General features: G+C 38.6%; 1 protein-coding gene across 1 annotated transcript in view; it reads right to left on the reverse strand.

The window, feature by feature from the left end:
- The window catches only part of GPC6 (glypican 6), a 720,441-nt gene that overhangs the window by 254,791 nt on the left and 447,030 nt on the right, over positions 1-18,620 (reverse strand). The window lies entirely within an intron of this gene.

Below are 18,620 nucleotides of genomic sequence, written 5' to 3' on the forward strand. Positions count from 1 at the left end.
GGGACATTTGTTTTTGTCTGTGACATACAAGATAATTAACTGTGGAAAGCTTTGCAAATCATTATGTTACAACTGAAGCTTTAAAGAGACCCTGATACAGCCATTAAATACAAGATTATTGTTAACGATGACACCAGGTTCTGTTGATGGAGCCACACTGACTAAGTCACTTTATTTTTAATGAGGTAAAGCTTCTTTGTGTAACAATCAATACCCCTTGCTAGAGGTCTGGACAGACTTATAATTGATACAAATTCAATTATTTTAGTAAAAGTAAATATAAGCTGTTTAAATATGTTAAACTATCTTGGTTTCAAAAACACTTCTATTAGAATCAGAATTAATTTTGTCTCTAATTCAAAAGTGTTATGATTTGTACCTACTGACTGCATTTGAAATGACTCTTGTAATTGATATCTTGAAATAGTAGCCTTTCTGCTACTGAATTAGACAAATACATAAAAGGCAATTTCTCTTCTCAATGTGGTGTGGTGTTATAATGCTAGACTTTAGGGCAAGTATTTACTGAATGCCTGTTGTCCTTGAACTAAACTAGAGACATGAACTCTATTTTTAAGTGTCTGGCTAGTTTCTGTCTCAAGACATTTACCATTTAGTGAGGAGCACAAGATAAATTGGTTTATGATTGGCCTCCATGATAATAACAAAAATCACTAGATTCTCCAGAATCTAATCCTGTTAAATTCCGTGTGGGAAGTAAGGTTTGGGGATTACGAGAAGAGTTCTGTCACCCTTGTATAAAACAAACGCCAATAGAGCTCCCACCCACTGGGCTTTTGTTCACGGGAGGCTCAATGTGGGGCACGTTACAAACATTATTTCTGGTCAGTGCAAAGATCTTGCAAGGCCGTGAAAGGGGAAAACAGAACAGAAAGCAATTTCCCCAAGGGGTTATAAACTTTCACATTCGGAGTTTAGAGGATAATATTGTAGGTTAAAAAAAGGGAAAGGCAATAAAGGTGATCTTGTTTGAAAAAGAAAACTCAGATTGAAGAATAACAGGTGGTAATTGAGGTAGAGTGTTGACACTGGGGAGGTTTTCTGATGTACAGATGAGACTAGATAGATATACCTTTCTAATGATTAAAAACCTAATGTAATAAACAAATGAGACTATATCAAACTAAAAAGTTTCTGCACAACAAAGGAAACCATCAACAAAATGAAAAGACAACCCACTGAATGGGAAGACATATTTGTCAATGACACATTTGATAAGGGGTTAATATCCAAAATTTATAAATCACTTATAAAACTTAATGCCAGAAGACAAACAAAAACAAACAAAAAAACAAAAACAAACCCAAACAATCCAATTAAGAATGGGCAAAGGATCTGAACAGACACTTCTCCAAAGCAGACATACAGATGGCCAACAGATATATGAAAAGATGCCCTCCATCAGTAATCATCAGAGAAATGCAAATGAAAACCACAATGCGATACCACGCCAAACTCATCAGAATGGCCATCATCAACAAATCAACAAACAACAAGTGCTGGCGAGCATGTGGAGAAAAGGGAACCCTCATGCACTGTTGGTGGGAATGCAGCCTGGTGCAGCCACTGTGGAAAGCAGCATAGAGTTACCTCAAAATATTAAAAATGGAACTGCCTTAGGATCCAGTGATTCCATTTCTGGGAATATATCCAAAGAAGCCTGAAACAGTAATTCGAAAAAATATATGCTCGCCTATGATCATTGCGGCCCAAATGCCCACCAGTAGATGAGTGGACAAAAAGCTGTGGTACGTTTACACAATGGAATACTGCTATACTCCGTGAATCTTACCCTCTGGGACAGTATGGAGGGACCTGGAGAGTATTGTGCTAAGTGAAATAAGCCCGTCAGAGAAAGGCATATACCATATGGCTTCATTCCTATGTGGAACCTAATGAACAAATGAACTAACAAGCAAAAGAGACACTCATAGATAGAGAACAGGCTGACAGCTATTAGGAGAATGGGGGTTGGGAGTATGGACGGGGAGTCAGGGATTGACCAAAAAAAGAAAAAAAAGGAAAAACTTCAGCCATGGACAACAGCGTGGTGACTGCCAGGGGCATTGAGAGAGACGATAGAGTGAGGAGGGTGTAAGGGGGATAAACAGTAATGGATGGAGACCTGACTTGCAGTGGGGACCATACAACACAGTGTACAGATGATGTGCTGATGGAATGGTGCACCTGAAACTTGTACAATTTGTTAACTAGCGTCACCCCAATAAATTCAATAAAAAAGAAAAAAAAACCCTCATGTGTTTTATTTATGTTTACTCAAATTATCTTCCAAACAGCCTTGGAAGATAGAACTAATTCCCATTTTGCAGATAAAACAAAGTTTGGTTACATACCTTGCCCAATGTTACTCACCCAGGAAGGGTCAAGTGAGGTACAGATCCTGGACTAGATCTGTATTCGAGCCCGAAAAGAATGGATTGTAGGCACAGAGTATAGATGTGACAGTCAACAGAGCATGATTAACATAGGCCAGCAAATAAAGAAATTTTCTACAGACTATTTCCCCTTTAAGTTCTCTGAAGGCAGAGACAGTTTCTACATCTAACGAAGATACAGACTGCAGAGACAGAGTGTTGGATAAAGCCTCTTCCTCTCCTGTGACATTCTTCCATGCTCTGTGACAGCAGGTGGCACAGAGGGGAATCATTTTGTTCTCCTCATCACCAGGAATTGTTCCCTCGATCATAACCTCTTATCCTCCCTCACCGTTTCTGGACCGGCTCTGCCCTCTCCAAGATTTTCAGGTCCTGAATCCCTTTCTTCCCGTCTCCACTCCCTTGGGCAAGAGTCTTCCCAACCCCCTAACCCAGCCTTTAATTACGGTTCCCCTTTTTAACGTTGTCCTTCTTAGCTCCGTTTATCCTTGATCGTACACCACAGGTGTCTTGCCAATGTCTTGCCCTTAGTACAGCTGGGCATCTGTTTTCTTTGGTCTACAAAGCATTTCTAGAGGAGTTACTCTAAATGTGATCATTGCAACCACTATTATGTTTTCCAATGTCAGCTGAGTTGTCAACATTGTTCACAATACTTCCTGTCATCTTGAACTTGTTTCTCATTCTTCTCCAATGAAGATTGCTATAAATTTGTTCCCAGTTCCCAAACACTCCTCTTTTAATCTCATTGATTTATACTTTTTTTGTGTCACTGTGAACTTCATTAGCATCTCATCTCTGCATCTTAAAATTCTATTAATCTACCTATGCTCTCCTTCTTTATCCCCACTTGGAAAACAATTACAGCTCTAACCCTTTCTGTGCTCTTAACTTTAATGTTTCTTATAATTATAGACCCATTGTTCTTCTCCTTCCCAAATTTTCAATCACTCTCTCTCCTTCTGTCTCCTGGCTTCTCCCTCTTCATGTACAAATAGGTTCAATTTCCCTAGACTCTTAGAAACAACAAACTTTGCTTCTCCTCCACCTTTTAGGTCTCAGAAATCATCATGCTTTATGAACGCATGTCTTACTATCCACTACCACTAATCCTATCCTTTCACAACTTAGAGGAACTGTTCTCGTAAAGGTCACTGGCAGCTTTCAAAGTACCAAATAAATTGATCTTTTCTCAGATTCTCAGGGCATCTAGTACCGTTGAACCTGTGCTTAAAACCCATGGTTTATGAACCTCAGCGCTAAGGACATTTTTGAGACGGATACATTTGTCGTGGGGGCTGTTCTGCACATTGTTGAATGTTTAGTAGCATCCTGGTGTTCACCACTGATGTCAGCGCACATCCCCGGTGGCAGTAATCAACAATGTCTCCAGAAAACTGTCACAGCTGAAGAAGCACTGTTCTAAATGACCTCCTCTGTTGGCTTTCACACATTGTGTTAGCCAGGAGGTATTCTACTTAACTTTCAATGCTTTGACTTGTCTTCTGAAGGCCAGCTGCTTAATTCGGCAACTGTCGGCTAAGGGATGAAAATATTTGTGTGTTGAGGATCTCCTATGTGAATGGCACTGTGCTAAGAAGTGTGGGCAATACAAGGAAATGAACGTCAATTCTACTCTCAAGAAATTTATGATCTAATGGCAGAGACATAATTAGTTGTGCTGCAAACGATTACAGAGCTAGTTCGGGGCAGGGCTGAGGGTCGCACTCAGGTCCTCTGCCCCTCATTTCAGTGTTCTTTGTAATTGTATTTTAAAAAGAAAATGCAACCATACTTTCTGTCACCTTTAATATATAATGAGTATCATCATAGTATCTCATATTGTCACTTTTCCCCCTAATTAAACACACACAGCATGCATATGTGTTGTAAGAAATAATTTGTAATATCGTCTAAGAATGCACTAAGGATGCATAATGTACAGAAAGAAATTTTTGGTGGAAGGATTGAGCGAAAAGGAAAAAGGACTCATGGACATGGAACACAGTGTGGTGATTGCTGGGGGCAGGGGGTATAAGGGGACTAAAAGGTAATGGAAAAAAATACAATAAAGATTAAATTTAAGAAATAACAGAGTAAGAAAAAAATTTAAAAAAAATTGGGTCAGAAACCAGGCCCATGCTGGCGGTAATCCAGAGAAAGACTTAGAAACGAGAGAGCCACCCTGAAAGAGCAGGCTCACGCGGAGTTCCTACGGGCAGGAACTTGAGAGCCACTAGGGGAATGGTTATGAGCGCATGGGAGGAACATGTTGAAGAGTGGTTTATGAACTCATTTGACACTTTTGTCAGTAACATATATGCTTTCCACTTAAACACAGCTTTCTACCTAACCAGCCCTGGGTGCCCAACTAGACCATTTACTAATGAATTATAAGCTAAAGTGACTTAAGGTGACTGGAAAACAGGAAGAGGAGACTCAGAACCAAGACAAATTTTCATCCTCTGTTACCAGTGCATACGGTAAGTGCAGTATAAGGGCAATGGTATAATTGTATACTTATTTTATAATATAAAATATTATATAGTATAGTCGCATAATTATGATGTAAAATTTTTATATATTCCCAAAGTGTAGTTTTAAAAAGTATATATGTAAAATCTCTCTACAAAAAAAAATTTGATATGTGTTCATTTCATTAAACCTCATGTTTTTGAATCAATGATTTTTTACCAATAAATGAAAAATAATCCAAAACTTTATAAATGATAAAGTTAAGCAATAACATTTGAGTCTTCCCATAAACTTTTTATTTTACATTCAGAGTATGGGCGAATGACTTACGATAATAAATATTTGATTTTTTAAAAAAATCTTGTTCCCCAGTGTGCTAATATTGGCTATGATGATGCATTTAATTGACAAACATTTACATTTTAGAAATAGCTTATAGAGAAGAATCCATGCCCCACCTTTTATTATTGCTTTTTCACTCACAGATACATTTTATCATCAGACCAAAATTGAGAAAACAATTTTTCTTGCATGACCCAAAGTGTAGTTGCTATTGGTGAACAAAATTATTTATTCATATGAGTTCTTTCACGTAAAGAGTATATTTAAAGCATTTGTGAGCTAGTCCCACTTTTATTATTTGTTTAACATATCAGAATTATACACGTGCCAAAAAATGTGTGGAATTGCTCTGCTGCAGAGATGAAATCATATACAACACAGATGCTCTACTTTGGACCCCTCAGAGATAGGGCTTAATATGAGCAGGTCAACGGACAGGAGATGAAGCGAAGGCATTCAGAGAAGCTTAATTTCTCAGGCACGTGCAAGTGAAGCCCTCTGATGATAACATGGGACTTCTCAGTGCCTTTAATGGAGCACACCACTTGCTATTGCTGCAAATGTCAGGCCTGTCCTCACTGGAGCTAACTGGGCTCTCCCACAGGGAGGGACAAGACCTGCCAGTCAGTAGACCCCAGGGGAGCCACAGCCCTGCGTGGTGCATAAAGAAATGGAAACAAGAGAAAAGGGAGAGAAGAGCTCAGAGAAATGCCAGAGATCAGAGGCCCTAGGCGCCAGTCCTGGCTTCCCTGTTAACCAGTTGGCTTACTACAGTGGCTGGTGCTTAGCAGATGCTTAGTAAATAGAGAATCACTTGCAAATACTTCAGTCTCTTGACTTAATGTCATTTGGTACCTCTTCTGTTGCACACTCACATGGATATGGTGAGAATCAACTTAAATGCTCTATGTCGAAGTCCTTTGAGGACTATACATTTTTGACATATACTAAGAAGTTATTATCGGCCTTAGCTGGGTAGCTCAGTTGGTTGGAGCATTGTCCCGATATATCAAGTCTGTGGGTTTGGGAGCATATAGGAATTAACCAATAAATGCATAAATAAGGGGAACAACAAATCGATGCTCCTCTCTCTCTCTCTCTAAAATCAATCGACAAAAATAGAAGTTATTACTGTTGGCATTATTGCCACATACAGAAAGAAGAGGAATACTAATGGTTACCAAGAAAAAGAATCAAAGAACTCACTCGGGCTATGTTCTATCACCTACCAATTCAGAGAAAGATGAAATCAGACATTTTAGCCAGGCCTTGTAATAATTTTAATAATAAGGTCAGTCTTCTAGAAAGCATTAGACTAGAAATGACCATCCAAACATTGAACTCCAAATGTGGAAGTATAGGAAGCTCCACAGTTGTTCTAAGAAAAAGAGGTGCTGACTGAGTCCATTAAGAAGCCAGACTTACAGATAATAATATTTGAGAGTTGGTAAGAGAATAAATCTTAAAAGTTATCATCATAAGACAAAATTTTATAGCTATGCATGTTGACAGATATTAGCAAGACTTATTGTACTGATCATTTTGCAATACATATAATGATCAAATCATTACATTTTTAATGTAAATTACACCTCAGAGTTTAAAAAAAAAATTAAATAAAAAAAAGCCAGTCTTTGTTGAAGTGATCCCAAATCTAGTCATGAAGAATCCAATCTCTCCAGTTCTTTGTCTTATTTTCCTTAACATTGCATCAATCTTGGCTCGTTCTGATTAAGGGAAATGTTATATTTTTCTCTTTGGAATAATGTATTAAATGTTGAAATTTGACAAAATAGTAAGTATTAAAAAATTAATATATCCCCTTTGATTTTTTACTTTCCTGTCACACTTCTTTCAAATAATCAACAAGAATAAAACTTTGTTGGTTTAGCTTTATTTCTATGTTTATGTTTAATTATCTGTGTGATTTGGGAAACCTTACTTACTTGAGTTTGATTTTCTTCACCCGTAAATATGGGACATTATATGCATTGATAGCTGCAGCTACTGTTAACTCTAATTTGTGCTGAAATCAATGAAATCAGTAAGTCTAAAAAGATATCAACACCAACATTTCCAGTTCATGCTATTTTAACTCATATGTCTATTTAAAATATCTTTCCTTTTTGCCAACATTAAACTTAATAGTCAGGGCACTTAATATATTCTAAGCCATCAAATAAAAGAATTTTATACCAAACAAAATAAAAAAATGATTTATTAAAACGGTTTCACAAGCTCCCTCTACCAAGATCCTCTATTATGCATGTCTACCTTCCATCAACTTTCTAAAAAGTGTCAAAGAATTTACAGAGGTAAGCATATGTATTTACCTGCTAATAAAAAAGCAATTTCATATTGTCAGTGCAGTGGCAAAGCAGTGGATGAGAAGAAATGAGAAATTATTTTTACCTGGATTAAAAAGTCACACTGGGGATTAGTTTACTGCTCAGTTGTTCATTTGTAAATAATGTCACTTATATGCAGCTTCAGTATCTCTCCAAGTGAGACTTAAGGTGAAAAACACCCACAAATGTGCACAAAGAATACTTCTTCAGTAAATATCAACATGGAAATATTTACATCTTATACACAACATTATATTTCTGTATTTCTGAAGCAAACATAATAATGCTGCTTATTGTTTTTAATCCCTCCCAAACTTATTTTGTAAACGATGCTACCAAATGCTTCTCCTTTGGTAATCGCATGAAAATATGTCGGTGAGACATTTAAGGGAATGGAATATTACAATGAATCTGTTGCAACAACAGTGTATTTTATAGGTCCGAATGACAAAGAACATCTATCTTCATCATAAGAAAAAATCTCTGTGGATTAGTTACAGTGTTAGTTCTCTAGAGCAATCAATTCTCTCCTCACTTGTGAGATAAATATATTTTATTGCAGACATGATGCGTTCCTGTAGACTGCTAAGGGCTTCGGACTGCTCTCAGGTTTGTAGGTACATAAATTTATTTCTGCGGGTGTAGCTCCACATGATATGCGTATTGACTATGTTAAGCAGAAAGCTGTGGGTTTGTTCCCAAATGAGGCAATGTCAAGAAGTAAAAAATACACACACACACACACACACACACACACACACACACACGTGTATATATATATATATGACCCTGGCTGGTTTGGCTCAGTGGATTGAGCGTCGGCCTGCGAGCTAAGTGTCGCTGGTTCGATCTTCCAGTCAGGGCACATCAGAGAAGGAAAACTCGGACTCCAAAAAACCTCCGCTGCCTTGCGGCATACCTCTTCAGGGGAAAGGCTAAGGGAGTAAACCCCGACAGAAAATCCGGAGCCGGAGTCCCTAAGGCGGTTTGACATTGTAGTCAATACTGGCAACTCCTGCGGCGCACCTGAAGCCAAGCTGTATCGACTCCGTCTTTCCCTTGGACCCTTCAGCTGCGAAGAGAGGGGGGTGTCTGCTGCATGGGCAACAGCAGACCCTCCATATCACCCTGCCCAGGCTCTGTAGCTTCAGCTTCACTGGAGAGGACACTCCAGCGTCATCACAAGATGTCGATTCAACACGGGAGGAGACAGATACCGTGTCACTCCCGAGTCGGACTGCACAGCCATTCTCGGCGGTGCAGATAGACTCTTAAGAAGCTACACCATCGTCTCTCGAGACGGACGGCTGCCGACGATATATATATATATATATATATATATATACATACATATATATATACGTAATAGTCTTATTGCCCTGTCAAAAAATTTGCCTTCTCATTTAGTCAGATAATATCCATCAAGACACTGCAGCAAGATTAAATGCCTGCCCCTTAGGAAATCAGACTAATGGATACGGAAGTTGAATCTCCCATCTTCTCTACCCGGAAAGTCATCCGTAAACTCCTCAGGCTTACCCACATACACAAAAGAAAAAAACCAACAATCCAACAAACTAAAAGAGATGGGTGTGAAGTCCAGCTGTGCTGTAAATGGACCTATTTAATGAAAATTCAAAAGTTTCCCAATGGGCCAGGACATGTGCCTGCTCTTGCTGCATCCGATCTTACAGAAGCTCTGTTTGATTACCAAAGAAATGCATGATGTTGACAGTTGATAAATTATTGGTATTGAAGAAACTCTGTGCCCAACGAATAATATCATTCCTTTCTCTGCATGCAACATTTTGATGGTTTGGCTAAAAAAAAAAAAAGGTAAAAGTTGTACTCAAAAGGGTCTACATGGGTCAAATATCAATTAATTAATGGTTTGTTTTTGAAGTGTCCAAGTGCTTGACTTCTTACAGGTGAAACATCTGACTCTTCACTTTATATGAAACTTGACTTTATATCACACAGCTATAGCTGTGAAGCAAGAATCCTACTACAGGGATTAAAAGAATTAAATGACATTGAAGAATTTGCATATTAAGTTTATTAATGGGTATCATGTCTTATTTTCATTAGCTCCACGTACATTTTTCAAAGCCTGGTAACCTCTGTTGATGTTTTTTGTTGTTGCTCATACCAGCGGCGTTTTTTTTTGAGTGAGGACCATTTCCTGATGTGGCGTTCGCGTGGTGAGTCTGTTTTCTTTTGACCACTTTGACAACTACGAATAGGAAGGCTGTGGCACTCAATAAGTCTGGGAGCTGTGGTTGTCTCTAATTAAGAGGTCAGGGGAAGAAAAGAGAAGCTACTGCAGATGTGACGGCAGCTGAGAACGAGGACAATTTCGTGTTAATGACATCATTTATAACTGAATCCCTGATTATTTCTTCCCCCCGGCTATGTTGCTTCATTTTTCATTGTGATGAAAAACACATAACTTAAAATTTATCATCTTAACTCTTTTTACGTGGCTGGTTCAGAAGTGTTAAGCATATTTACACTGTTATGAAACAGATCTCCAGAACTTTTTGATCCTGCAAATCTGAAAACTCTATATTCATTGAACAACAGCTTGTTTCATTTTGACAGTACCTTTATTTTTACATTGTTTTATTATATTCAAACTACTTTTACATACATGACCTTATTTGACATTTCCTTTACTTAAAATGTTAGCATTACATAAACTTCAGCACTTACCATGTGCTGAATATTGTGCTAAGTGCATAATAGATATGCAAAATATATTTATCAAGTGAATCACTGTGAAAACTACATTCTTCTGAGTTTTTGGCTTTATATTGTCCCATTCACATGTAATATAAAACAGTTAAAAGAAAATGCTTCATTATAGAAAATGTAGAATATATTACACACATAATTATCGTTAATAGAAAGTTCAATCAATGTTAACATTATGGCCTTTTTTCCTTAAAAATGTTGCTATCTTTATGTTGACATTTAAAATACTGCATTATATGTTTTAGTCTCATTTCTCCACATTTTACGAGTGACAATGAATATTATGATTAGTATTATTCTGCTGTCATGAGATATTACAGACTCATTGCTGCAAAAGCCAGGTTTTGAGGAAAATAGAACCATTAATTCTCTTCCTTCTGATTTTTCTTCATATACACCCACACTCGCTCATCTTCAAAATATAACATTTAGAAATTCTTCTGCTCTAGGATGCTTACATTCTATCCCCAAGAGACAGCGGATACTTTGGCTGTAACTAGAGGCATGTTTAATTCCTAATTTACTACAGTCTTTTCTGCCATGGTGAGTGCTGGTAACGTGCTGAGACTTGAATACAAATGCCTGGGATTTTTGGTTTTGACCCAGGCTATGAGCTCTGTGATTTAGAACAACTTAATCCTTCTCTCAGAGTCTCGGTTTCCTCATCTGAAAAAATGTAGGGAGCGATGTTATGTCATGAGAGTTATTGAAATAAATCACTGATGATAATAGTTCTAAAAGTTTCTGAAACACTAAAGTGCCTCTTAGATGTATCGGTTTGTATATAGGAGCCAGGTTAATGATAGGATTCATTCATTAAAAAGGGTATGCATAATGTATTGTAGCTAGAAACCTATTTTCCCAATGACTCACATGAAATACTCACCTAGCGAAAAAATGTGTCCTGAGATGTTTACGTTTCTGATCTGGCAGGTTCAGTGATGTAGTCTCTTGCCTGCTCCTTTCCTACTCATTTTTTTATCTCTCAGTTTTCAAATGCCCGCGAAACACAATTCTGTATTTTAGGTGGTTAGTACCAAAGAAAGTTCAGGATATTTCTGTTCTGTTAATAAATAGACCTCTCTTTATACGTGCGTGTGTTTGTGCGTGTTTGGCTCTAGAAACTGGGAGTAGCGAAAAATTGTAGCACGAAGGCTTTACTGCAAAACCATATATTTACATATGTAATTGGAGTACCCTTTGATGGCTGTGTGGCTGTCTATATTTGGGTGGCATGCTTGATGACAGAAGAAATGTCTCCTCTGCTACTTACTTCTCTCCATATTGGCCTGAGATTAAACATACGATGCAGAGCATGAGCTTTAATGAGTATCATTTCTATCTATAGTGGCTTTGTTCTTTTGTCTATTTCCCGTCACTGTCAGGTTCCCTTTAAATCTCACACACTGCCACACTGGTCCATTAACAGTTCTCTGCCTTCCCAGCCTCTCCTCTGTTCTATCTCATGCCCTCTCACAGCGACCCTGAGGCTTTCCTACGATCCCAGGAATCTTTTGCTCACCAGCTGTTAGCGGATCCTTACTCTCTAGAACAGGTCCAGCAGGTCACCCACTAGCCACACCCGGCTACTCCTCACTTGAAAAGTGGTTAGTCTAAATTAGAACATTCCAACACTGTAAAATGCACTCTAGATTTTGAATAATTAGTAAAAAAAAAAAAAAAAAAAACCCACCTCAATCTTTTACATGGTAAAATGGTAATATTTTTGATGAATTAAATAAAATATATTATTAAAATGGATTTCATCTGTTTCCTTTATATTATAAAATAAATACCCATTTATTGATAACAAGCTAGATTACACATAGTTTGAAAAAATAAAAGGAAAATGATCCATTAGATATATTTTGATGACTATCCTTTCAGAATTTTCTCTACCCATACACAAGTAACCCTTCTGTAAAAAGTACATAAGATCATGTAACACAGGTTATGTGATAGTTTCCTTTCAGTGGCTATTTAGTTTTTGTAATTTAGTTGTTTGCAGAGATAGCTGCAAATAACTGAAAATATACAAGGCTGGTCAGAAGTAGGGTTATAGTTGTGTGTGTGGAAGATAATGTAAGAAGAAATAATACAAGAATATAGTCTTTGTTTTGCATACTCGCAACTATAACCCTACTTCTGCCCTGCCCTGTATGTAGAGGTACATGATTTTTAGTTGCTGTTACATCGTATGGATGAACCATGACTTGTTTAACCCCTGTATGGGTAACTGTCATTGCATAACACATCACTCTAAAACGCGGTGCAATGAAACAGTGATAACCACTGACTATCTTCCGTGGTTTCTGTTGCGGAATTTGGAAAGAGCTTGGTTGCGCACTTCTTGCTTAAGGCTCTCATGCAGTTGAAATGCAGGGTCAGGTAGGCTGACAAGGACTGGAGGGCCCACTTCCAAAGTGGTTTAATCATGTGGCTGCCAGGCTGGTGCTATCTGTTGGCCGGGAGCCCCCGTCTCTCTCCATGTGCACCTCCCCGTGGGGCTTCTTGGGTGTCCACGTGTCATGGTAGGTCACTCCCTCCAGAAAGAGGGATCCAACACACCACTGCAGAAGCTGCACTGCCTTCCATGACCTCTCTGCGGAAGTCACACACGTGCTTCTTTTCTGTTGCTTGCACCAGGGCAGCTCTAATCCATGGCTGGAAGGGAAAACAAGAGCGGGTATTCCCAGAGCTCCTCCTGGGGGCTGGCTCCCCACCTGATTCTTTTTTACATGTTTAACATGGCTGCTAGACAGTTTTAACTTGCATTCGTGGCTTGCCTTGGTGGCTCGAGTTATTCTTCTGTTGGGCAACGCTGATCTGGAGACACCAGTTTAAACCTCTCAGCCTGGCATGAGCCCCAGCCTCACCCTGTACCTCACTCACTGCTCCTTCTACCTACATCCTATGTTGGCCAAACTAATTGGGAAGCTCACTGTTTCCAGTCCATTCCTTTACCAGTACTTCAGTCTGTTTGGGTCTATTAACTCATTGACATTATGTATGCATATGGGAATTAGGAAATTCAACATTGCGGATTACTTTTTTCTTTAAGCCTCACCCAAGGACACATTTCTGTTGATTTTTGAGAGAGAAGAAGGCAGAGAAAAAGAGAGAGAGAAATGTCAATGTAAGAGAGAAACATTGATTGTTTTCCTCCCATACCCACCCCAACTGGGGATCAAACCCAGAACCTAGGCATGTGGCCTGACTGGGAATCGAACTGGCAACCTTTTGGTGCACAGAGTGATGCTCAGACAACACTCCAACCAACCGAGCCACTCAGCCAGGGCTGTTGATTACTTTTTATCTTAATTTATAGGCATGTTTTTTTTAAGGTAGTGTCCAAATCTAATTTTTAAAATTGTATTCCTCTAAGCTCCCAAACTGGCCTCTTTCTTATAGGTAGAGTTACCAGATAAAATACAAGATGCTCAGTTACATTTAAATTTCAGAGAACCCCAAAATAATTTTTTAGCATTGCAAAATTTAGGACATATTTACACTAAAAATTATTTGTTTATCTAAAATTCAAATTTAACTGTGTGTCTTGTGTTTTTATTAGCTAAATCCAGCAGTCCTACATAGTAACCATTCTAATATTCTTCATAAAATCGTTGCTCTAGAAGCATGCATGTAATATATTTAAATGATGATAAAATGAAGGGAAAAGCAATCTACATAAGTGTCCGGGAGCCTTGATTAGCCTACCAACTGCAAGCTGCAGAATTTCTTTAAGACTAACTTAATAATTGAAATAAAATCATAAAGCTGAGCTAATAGAAGAGAGATAGTAAATTTTACTGCAATTTTTTTTTTTTAGTAGAGGAAGAGTAGTGCTCATATTCCGAGGTAAATTTGGGCTAAAATCAAAGGGAAATATTTGTAATAAGAGGTGATAAAAAATGGCATCATCACCAGCGGAGCAAACATGCCTGCACTTTTTTCTCATGACTTACCAGTTTGAATGAAACCATAACTAAGTTTTATACGTAATATTTTACTTGTATATTTAAGAGGCTTTGTGGGACTGCTGGGCTAACTGGAGAAGCTAGAAGTGCCCGTAATTTCCATGACAGACTCTCCTTCACTGATACCTGGATATGCAGACACTTCTGCTTCAAGCTATCTGATGAAGCTTTCAGACTCCCAGGGACTTCTCGAAGCCACAGTGTCATTTGCTGATCCGTCACTATTGCTCTCCCGTCTCTATAGGTTAAACCTGTACAGCTGTCTATGAGCAGCTGCTGCTCTATTTCAGAGACAAAATGGGGAACATCTTCAGGCTCCGTGGTTCAGTCTGGTGTCATTGTAAAGCTGACCGATGCCCTGATATTGGCACCAAGCTAAACAGTCATGTGAAGAAGGCACCACCCTGTTGGTGCATTTATTGTCTTGAGATTTTTTTTTCACAGCGACAGGACACTTTCATATTTAATTGAAATATTGCATTTTCAAATGCGTACCTTTGGATTTCAGGGCCGGTTTTCTTGTACCGTTGCCTGTGCATTGTCTTAAACTTCACAGAAACCTGTCTCTCTGTGGGCTGCTCAGTGAGTTCTCCCCAGGATCAGATGTGCTGATCACATCCAGATGGTCTCATTTTACAACTTCTGCCGTCAGGTCATTAAATGAAATAAATTCAAATAATTCCTGAATCCTCTAAGTGAGTTCTCATTCTTTAGAACTACTTAGAATTAAAAATATGTGCTTAGGTCGCCTTGTAAACACACACACACACACACTCTCTCTCTCTCTCTCTCTCTCTCTCTCTCTCTCTCTCTCTCTCTCTCTCTCTTAGATCACTGGCTCTGTTTTGTTCCTTGCCAGTCACCATAATGAGGAATGCAATTGAAAGGGGTTATGACTCTTGTGTCCTCTTTCCATTTTAGTAACTCCATAACCCAAGTTGAAACTGATGATCCCAGACCCCCGTATCTCTTGGTTATCATCATCTTTCATATTTCAATGAATAAGGACTGTATCGCATTTTAGAGATTAGATTTAAATGACCACCTAGTGAATGCCAATTCATGGGTCACTGGCTCCAAAAGTCTAAGGGACAAAATTAATTACTTGTTGACTTGAGTTGGCTACATCTGATTATAATTCCCATGCTGACATTTTATGTGTGTGATTCCCTGCAGGACATTACAAATCATATGTCTGCTTAGTTAGTCAAAAGTAAACCAATTTTTTTTTTACCTTTTCTATAAAGTATTCTATTGATTGATTAAAAAAACTAGACTCAGGTTAGTAGAAGGCACAGCTTACTTCCATTTAAGAACATGGACATCAATATCAGACTTCTTCAATATTTTTTTATGCTAAAGATACTTAAAATTCCAAAATGCAGTACATTGTTCCACTCTGACAGAGATGGTAAAAATCCAAGTGCTACTTCAGTAGCTTCCCTATCTTGAGTCTTTCCCTTTCCATTGTCACTGCTTTTATGTGCTGGTAAACCATTATGACACCATTACCTTCCCAATCACCGTAATCTGAAACCAGAAAACTTATTGTTGATGAGGCCTTTCTGTACTTATTTTTGCTCAGTCTTTCATAGCATTGCAAAGAATGGGTCCTAGCTACATCACAGAGAAGAGGTACCTTTTGATGAAATGCTAGAAACTTGGTACTCATTGCTTTCTTGTGGCAGGGTATGAAGTCCCCAAAATACAGTCTACTAAAGCAATAAAAATTGGTTTGCATTTCTATTTTGAGGTCCTTTAAGAGTCAGGAACAATTCTAACCTTACAGATATGATGTAACATGATCTCATAGTTTCAAACATGACATCACATTGACAGGTGAGGGGTATTAGGGCCATTGAGCTGTAAATAGGTTACAGAATCAGTCAGCTGGGGTCTTAATCTTGTTCCTTTTCTCTACAAACTGTGTGGCCTTGGTCAGTTTCCTCACCCATCCAAGCTTCCACTTACTCATCCACAAGACTGTGATAATAATAATAATAATAATAATAATAATAATAGGAATTTCCATTTTGTGTAGTGGAGATGAGGATCATGAGTAATGCTTGCTAAATATAGCCAATCTTCCTATCTGTAGATTCTGTGTTTACAAACTCACCTTTTTGTTAAAATTCACTTGCATGTAGTCCCCAACTCTGTACTTGCACTCTTTTGTGGGTGTGTGCATGTGTAGAGCTGTAAAAAAATGTGAGTCCCCTGATATCCATGATCATCAAGCAAGATGAACCTTTGTCTTCTTGTTCCAGTTTTCACGCTGTAAACAAGTATCCTTTTTGCAGTGTTTTTAGTGTTATGGTTTTCACATATTTTGTGATGTTTTGATAATTTCACTACCTAAATGTTTAAAACAGGACCAAGTATATAGGGCTGATGTTCTGCCTGTTGTTTCTGAAATCAAGAAGGTTACCATGTGCCTTAGAGAGAAAACACATGCGTGTGTTAGATGAGCTTCATTCAGGTATGAGTTATAGGTTGTGGGGTCCATGTTAATGAGTTGTTCATATGTACTAAGAAAGTATCTTAAGGAAAAACACACCGAAAGCAAGATTATGTATTAATTGGTTGATGAAGATGTTGTGACCATAGGCTCACAGGACCTAACCCTCTGTTTTCCCTAGGAGCAATGATCCGTATTCACTAATCCCGTGTGCCCATTCCCAGTGGCTTTAGACAACGTGACTACCGGGAATAAAGAGAATTGATGGTACCCAACTCAGAACCTGACACATGATAAACAGTTACCAACGGTCAATTAGAAATAATAATAGTTTTCATCACTATATAGATTTTGCATTATGTTAAGTTTTAAGGAAATTCATGGGAACTTTTAAGAAAAAGAGGAAATTTAACTTTCCTGGCTACTACAATATCTTCTCCCCATTAGCAGTACCCAAACAAAAAACTGGCATGAATCAATCGGGACTTATTATTGAATGACATCACTGATGCTGTCCTACTGGAATTTCAATACAGCTCTAGACTCTCGCAGAGGACAAGAGAATGCTGGAAACTAATATCTGAGGACAAAAAACAATATCTCTTCATTCATTACCTTTATAAAATTATTTGATGGTCTGAGTACATCGGTGGTCTGAGATTCGATTAGGTATTAAACACTTCTAACTGCCCTGGGTCACGGAGATCCTACAATTCTCTCCTGAACATATAATTGATATTGTCAGAAGTGATGAGATTATCTGGCGTATTCTCCTTTGCTAGTGAAGTTAAGAACTGGAAGCATAAAAGGTTCAGGCTTAATCGGTTTAATGCAGCCATGCCTGAATACTTAATAAAGGACATGGAAGTTGGCACCAGAAAGTTTCTCTGAGAAACTCTTCCAATTCAATTGATTTAGAACGTGATTAAAAGTCCTTTGTACAGTAATCCAGCGGCAGCTGTCTGCTAATGACTGTGCTTTAAAGCCCATGGGTAAGAAGATGTGAAAATGATCACCCCGCTTCCTGCAGACTCTGCACTATGACTGGGCTGATAAGCTTGAGAGAGATGGATTAGGTCACAGCTCCTACCAAGGAAACCCGGAATCCAGCCAAACACTTTCAATCACAATGCAGAAGAGAGAGAGAGATGCCAGTGAATTTGGTCATAGAGGCATCACATAATCCTGTGGTTCTCTAATTTTCAGTCTTAGAAAATTAGATGGAATGGACTTCTGTATCCTGTGGTAGGCTGGCAGACAGCAGGTGCCACCGCTGTGGCTTCTGGCTCAGGGACAGGGGCTTTTCAGAATTTGACTGAGTTCAGATATCTTAATCCTTATGAAATTGGACTTGGTCTAGTATAGAAGAAGACCTCACAGAAGAGCTCATAAGCATCATTTCTGTCTCACACACGAGGTCTGCCAGCGTCCACAAAACGCTCATAGCAAGAGGCTGAAAAGGATTAAAGCAGAGAAGAATGAAGACACTATGACAGATACAGTGAAGTTCAGTGGGCTGGTACCCACAGCCACAACACAAATGACTGCCTGCTCGGTGCTTCTCCTGCAGATACAAAGGACACTTCCAGGCTCTCAGGCACCCACATCCAAGTTCCCATGTAGTGCTAGACTCCAGAGCAAGCTCGGCCAAATAAGACCATATGGGGGCTACTATACAGTTAAATTTGAAATGCGGAGCATGGCTAATCCATTCATTTTCCCCAGTGTGGGGCATCAAGTAGTGAAGAACCATCGGCTCTGAAGTTATACAGATCTGACTGTATGGTTTATTAGCTAAGCGACCTTTGGCAGGTTACTAAATCTCCCCTGAGCAGTCATCATCCTTATC

Source organism: Furipterus horrens, unplaced genomic scaffold (genome assembly GCF_987537825.1).
Source record: "Furipterus horrens unplaced genomic scaffold, mFurHor1.1.pri manual_scaffold_12, whole genome shotgun sequence".
Classification (NCBI taxonomy): Eukaryota; Metazoa; Chordata; class Mammalia; order Chiroptera; family Furipteridae; genus Furipterus; species Furipterus horrens.